At 34.0% G+C, this 6,757-nt stretch overlaps 1 long non-coding RNA gene across 1 annotated transcript; it reads right to left on the bottom strand.

Moving 5' to 3' along the window:
• Positions 1–3,846: 3,846 nt before the first annotated feature.
• On the bottom strand, positions 3,847–6,221 carry LOC131152259 (uncharacterized). Its single transcript, XR_009135904.1, has 2 exons — positions 5,992–6,221; positions 3,847–5,902 (listed from the first exon to the last, which is right to left on the bottom strand). It is a non-coding gene; the product is annotated as an uncharacterized LOC131152259 (long non-coding RNA).
• Positions 6,222–6,757: the final 536 nt, after the last annotated feature.

The raw sequence follows: 6,757 nt of genomic DNA, 5'->3' as shown, positions 1-6,757 counted from the left end.
TTGTGAATATTGCACTTTGCATATAAATTTATCACTATTTGACAATTACGTTGTACAAATGATACAAAATAATATGTTAAATTCTGATTTTATTGTTAAAATTAATTATCGAATCAGATATGTATGCCTATCATGAAATGCTAGTCAATTTTTCTAGTATTTATTATTACATTTACTAATAAATATTAATTTGTAATATATATAAGTTAATTGAATATATATAAACACATGATTACTCATGTATAAAAGATATGTTCAGAGGCAAACCCATCCCACAGTATTCTATTTAATATCGACTCGTTAAGTACCTCTTGGGTTTTATGCAAATTCAATGGTAGCCAATAAAAAATCATATTTAATTTCTAGTTATAATTAATTTACCTAATTATTATATTTCAAAATTCACTTTTATATTAACAATTTTATTGTATAGGTCAATTGAAATATAGTAAAAATATTTTGTACATGATTTTAATTATTTTTGAATTTTATAGGTATTTTTTTATATTAATTATATTTTAATTTAATTAAGAAGCATGAAAAAATGAATTATCTAATTTAAAAAAGTTAATTCTGGACACCAAATTTTTCCGGCAATAGGTTGTTAAAATAACTTAAAATTATAAAAATTAATTTTTAATATTTTATGTAAATAATTTAAAAATATTAATAAAAGTACAAAATCGACAACTTAAACAAATATATTTTCATAATATGTTTCCTATTGTACGAAAATGAAAATAGAAAATGAAAAGTAAAATTAACAACAAAGAGGCCTTAGTACCCAATAGAAAATATTGATGCTGTTAAGATGTCTTCACATAAATTATGGTCTTTGCAAATTTTGTGGCCCTAAATGTGCTAAGGTGAATGGGTTTGGTGACCTACTTCACATTGCTTTCACGAATCCCCTTCATAGGCTACTTTCTTATCACTTCCCTTTACAATTATTTTAACCCTATACAAATTGGGGTCCTTTTTGTCGTGCCTTTTATTATGAAAATTGATTTTTTTTTTCAAAAAAATAAAACTAAAAATAAAAATAAAAACTACGCATGTAGGTTTTTCATTAACATCGGTTGAAAAAATTTTATTTTTACTTGGCAATTATTTCGATCCATTGTTGATCTTTTAATTTTCTAAGATTCAGTCTCCATCAAATATATTTTATTTGACGGAAAAAAATAAGAAGAAAATTTATTTTTTATTATATCTCCTCTCTTTTATATCTAATGCAATGAAAAAAAAAAAAAAATACGAATAATCTTCACTTTTTTTTTTCTATATAAAAAAAGGTTAAGAATGAATATTTTTTATTGTAATTAAAATAATTAAAAAAACAATTCTTTTTACTTTTTTTTTTTTTTTTTTTATCTCTTTGGATCCTTTAAATTGCAAATGTTATGTTTAAATTGATATGATAATAATTTATGATAATAAATGAACAAAATTAGGAATATGTTTAAGATGAGCTTCAATTTCCGTTAAGGGCTAGCCTTGGATCTAGCCACTAATTATAATTGTAACTTATGTTTATTAGGTTTCTAGACTTCCACCACAATTTCAAGAATTTTGAGATGATTTTCATAATTAAAGATAGTGAAAGTTTATTTTTTGATTCTCTTTGACAATGTAAATGTCTTGTTATTTTTTGGCTAATTATTTAATTTACTAAATAATAATCATATTCTGTTGATTAATTTTAAATGGATCTGTTGATTAATTGCTACCAATTATGGAATTTATAATAAATGAACAAAATTAGGAATATGTTTAAGATGAGCTTCAATTTCCGTTAAGGGCTAGCCTTGGATCTAGCCACTAATTATAATTGTAACTTATGTTTATTAGGTTTCTAGACTTCCACCACAATTTCAAGAATTTTGAGATGATTTTCATAATTAAAGATAGTGAAAGTTTATTTTTTGATTCTCTTTGACAATGTAAATGTCTTGTTATTTTTTGACTAATTATTTAATTTACTAAATAATAATCATATTCTGTTGATTAATTTTAAATGGATCTGTTGATTAATTGCTACCAATTATGGAATTTATAATATTTTATTTGATTTGATTTTGTAATATTTTTAAGCCAAAATTATAGTACTTTCGAAACTCCAAAAAAATTACTATCTTCTTGTTTTACAATTTTCAGAATTTTTCTGCACTCTCATTTCCCAAAATAACGCAAAATATTGATTTGATGTATTTTAATTTTAATTTTTTTCTGTTTTGTTTCTTTATTTTTTATTAATTAATGGGTATTATCCAAAAAATAAAAACAATGAATAAAGAAAGTTTATGCAAAAATGCATGAACTTATTTTTGTAACACCTAGCATAGAGAATTGGGCATGGGCCGAGCCCACAGCCCACAGCCCACAGCCCACATCCCACATCCCTCCTGTGTTTAGGTTTTGGATAAAAAAAAAATGGATGTGGAATCTGAAATGGGCTTTTGGATCTGGGCTTTGGTTTTTTTTTTTTAATTGAAATTGGATCTGGGCTTTTTCAGTTTGAATATATTTTATGGTCCGTTTGGGAGCATGATTTTAAATTTGTGTATTAATGGAATTATAGCCCATTGTACTTTAATTGACCCTAATCTATGCACGACTAATTCAAAAGAAAATGAAATTTCAATATGCTAATGCCTAATTTTTTGTCCAATTAATTCTAGCTAGTAAAAAAATTTATACTTTCTTAAGGTGCATGTGAAATATGAGGTTCTTTTATTTTTATTTTTCAAAAAGAATGTAATTTATTGAAAGAATATTCAATACCCTGCATTATTTTTCTGATTAAAACATGTGTTATTTTATTTTTCTTAAAATTTTCGATTAAATCTCCAAAAATATTAAAATTGTACAAATTACTTGTATTGAGCTTATCATCATCAAATGAGGAGAAAGAAATGAAGGAGCGAGGTAGTAAATCCATATCGATAGGAGCTAATTCATATGCCTTTAGCAAGTATTTTAATAGTTTAATCAATAAGAAACTCAGTGCAGAATGTTAGCCCTAGTGGCTAAGGGTTCTCTTTCCAACTTATTTATTCTTAAGTATGCTAACATTTTTCCTCTAGTTTAGTTCAGATATACAAGACAGTTCTAAGGCAAGCATGAGAGTCAGACATATATCGAATAAGAAAAAAGCAAATGACCATCAATAAAGTTCCACACATGGCACATCCAGAGTTCAACCACCCAAACAAAGCACACATATATATATATATATATATATATATATATATATATATATATATATAAAACTCTGCATTAACTGTATTTTTGTCGGGTTGTGTGTGTGAGGTAAGATGCATGTTACAACTCCTGTGAATATGGCGTGGTCAAGAGTATAGTAGACACCTTAATTTTTACCAAGCCTTCCTGAAAAGACTTGGTGAAATAAAGTTGATTTTAAGTCAAATTAAAGCCCCGATCAATTTCAAGCTTTAAATCCTTTTAAAATTTAAAGGTCTGTTACATCCTTTCTACTATAATTTTAAAAAGGACTTTTCATAAACTTTGAATCCCCGTAGTCAGGAACTCCACACTTTTGAAAAGTAATAAGTGCTCTAAGTCGAGTCTTGGTGTCATAGAAAATGTTCATTCCTTTAATTTTGTCTAAAAATTTCATCAAGAGTCCTTTTAATTTAAACTTGGAATTAAATTTCAAAATTTGTTGAAGGACAAATTTTAAATGCTCAATTTGTAAAACTGACTTTTCCTAATTTTTTAGTTAGATTTTTAATCGGGTGGGTCATTTGATTTTAAAACTAGAGATTTGTTTTAAGGTCATGCTTTAATAACCAGGGTCTTTTAAAAGTCCAACAATAGACAATATTAGGTCAAAATTAAAATGTGAAATCATGCATTAGGATGGGCAGGTGCCCTCGTTGGGGTACATACATAGGCAAACAATGAACAATGGAAAGTTACATATGGAAAAGGAGAAAAGTACAAAATAGAAGGGTTTACAAATAACAGTTGTAGGAAAAAGCAGGGGTACATGAAAATTACAAAAAAATAAAATGAATAAAAATACAAAAATAAAAAAAATGCCCAGCTCTCTAATCGCCAACTATCGACTGGATCATCCAATCCACCTGCATGGAAAAGAAAGAATAAAATTAGTGGTAATAGAAAAAGAAAATGCAAAAACAAAAATAAAGTTACCAAGCCCTCCATCCTGGAGCCACCACCTGGACTTTCCATGTTCGTCAGTGCTCAAAAGAAAAGAATAGAGAGGGTCAGTTAACTGAGAATCAAAAATAAAGCAAATGAATTTACATGTGCGCACAAAGAAAATTGAAATCAGTTGGGAAAAATTCCCTACCAGCGCAGAGAATAAGTTGGGGGAATCAGTTAGTAGAGAATTTTTTTTTTGTGCCAAAGGTCCCCACAGCCTCCCTATAAGTAGGAGTGCTCGCACACCGCAAAGGGGAGGAACAGAGACTGTAGAGAAATGTTGGGAAAATAGAAAAAGAAAGAGAGGGACACTCTGCCAAATCTCCGAGAAGCTAGAAGAAGCAGGGCTAGAGAACCAGACCAGAGATTCAGACACACAAGGAGAACATGGTAACACTCTGCTGGATTTGAGAGAAAATTGGGAAGAAGGTAGTATAGAGAAAAATTGCAGGAGATAAGAGAGAAAGAATCAGAGGGGAGACTCTACAAACCGGGAAAGAGAAAGGAGGAGTGCGAAGGAAAGGTAAAATACAGATCATTCACTGCTGGTTTGTTCAATTTATATAAATTGCGTCAATTAAGTGCAGGTATGATCCTCCTTGGGATCCGAGTCACACTCGAACCTGATGCCCTACTGAGCGCAAGGTAAAACCCTCGAGGCTCTCTCCTTGAGTCTTATAGGGCCATGTTGAGTGTGAGTTGGACTGCAAATACCCCCCACTCCCATTCCAGTCTTCAAACTTGATTTTAGACTCCAAACCCATTTCACCAAACCCGGATCCGAATTCGGATATGGATCTGAACTTGACAACACAACCCCCCCCCCCCCCAACTCCCATTCCAATATTCAAACTTGATTTTAGACTCTAAACCCATTTCACAAAACCAAGATCCTAATTCGGATCCTGATACGAACCTAACAACACAACCCCCCATCCTGACCCGAGTTCGGTTTTAGGTCCAAGGCACTTCCTCGGAGCCCGATTGCCAATCTAAAAACCCGACCCATTCCTAAATTTTAAACCAGGCCAGCCTATTTATAGCTCAACCTAAGCCCATTTCAAACAACCCTTGAAGCATTCATGTGTCTTAAACCAAACCCAAGCCCAACTGAAACCGCCCTAGCCCATCCGTGCTTTAAGTGAAACCAGAAGTCCACTCTTAATTCACAACAAACTCGCCGGCCCGTTTTTGGTTTATAGTTCTCACTAAGCCCATTCTCGCACAAGATCCACTTCCCTACTCAGGTCCACTTCCCCACTCAGGCCCATTAGACCCACTCAGGTTTACCCAAGCTTGTCACTCACTCGGATGGACTCATACGAGTCAACCCGGACACTAACTCACCGGGTCGAGACGAGTCAGCTCGTCTTCAACCCGAGACCAGAACCCCATCAGAAACTCTAATTCGAGATTTTGGCTCCCCCAATCATAAAATAAAGACTGCATAATCTCACGCAACCTTACCCAATAAAGCATTTCACTATCAATCCTAGGCATCATAAATCATCCATACAAACCAGTTTTTCACTCACAACAACATGACAGGACGATCACATTTCAATAAAAGAAACAAAAATATTTTAGAGGAAGAAAGAAGACTTAGCTATTGAGATCGGCCACCTGCATCTTGACCTCGAGCCCCGAACTAGACCCTATCTCCGAGAGCAGCCTCGAATGTTTAGATTGGGAACTCCGGTTTCATGGCAAGCTGCAGAGTCCAAAAATAGAGGTGTTAGTGAGTTTGGTTGGGGGAATTGAGGGAAATCGATCAAGAGAAAGGAAAGTTTGGTTTAGGACCTTTGGCTCTGTTCCATAGTTAACTGAATCATCAAACCTCAGCGTTTGATTCCCGTTCAAAAGAGATACAAAAGGAGATTGAGAAACCTTGAGAGAGATTGAAGGAGGTTTCGCGGGTCTAAAATCTAGGTTTTTTTCACAAAGAAGAAAGAAGACGGAGAAGGGAGAGGGGAGAGAGGTGAAATCGAAAGTGCTCGAGGAAAATTGAAAAAATGAAAGATAGAAGAAAATTTTGTTTTTATATAATCGGTGCAGAAATCGAGGGGTGTCGGCGCGTGGAGCATCCATGACCACAGGATCAGCCTTGTGCATGATCAGATCCAGACCTTTCATTCGGAATCAGTATTGAATGCCTTAGATCATGCCACGACAGCAATCTGTGTGGACCAGATCTCCACCCTTGGATCTTTGCGCGGCATCAACGGTCGTGATTTCACGGTGTCAGAAGCATTGGTCGCCGTGAGCACATGTACTTACCCCTTTGACCGCACGAGTTGACGTGTGGTGCCTTTGTCTCCCTCTCCATTAATGTCTGGTGGTCCTCCCATGTGAGCCTTCTGATCACCCTAGGATGGATGCTTGAGATTCAGCCGCCGCCCCCACTCGCGCCGTACCCGTGTATCCCCACCTGATCGTGACGTGTGGCGATTCCTCCACGAACCGACGGTGAGGATTGATCCTGGGTCAGAAGCCTTCATCGATTGCACGTACCCCGCCTTGCTCACCCGTGGACACGTGGCAATCAGGTTTCGTGCCCAGCCCCAAT

Source organism: Malania oleifera, chromosome 3, assembly GCF_029873635.1.
Source record: "Malania oleifera isolate guangnan ecotype guangnan chromosome 3, ASM2987363v1, whole genome shotgun sequence".
In the NCBI taxonomy this organism is placed as follows: domain Eukaryota; kingdom Viridiplantae; phylum Streptophyta; class Magnoliopsida; order Santalales; family Ximeniaceae; genus Malania; species Malania oleifera.
Note: the sequence above shows the minus strand (reverse complement) of the source record. Positions and strands in the feature narration are given on the sequence as shown.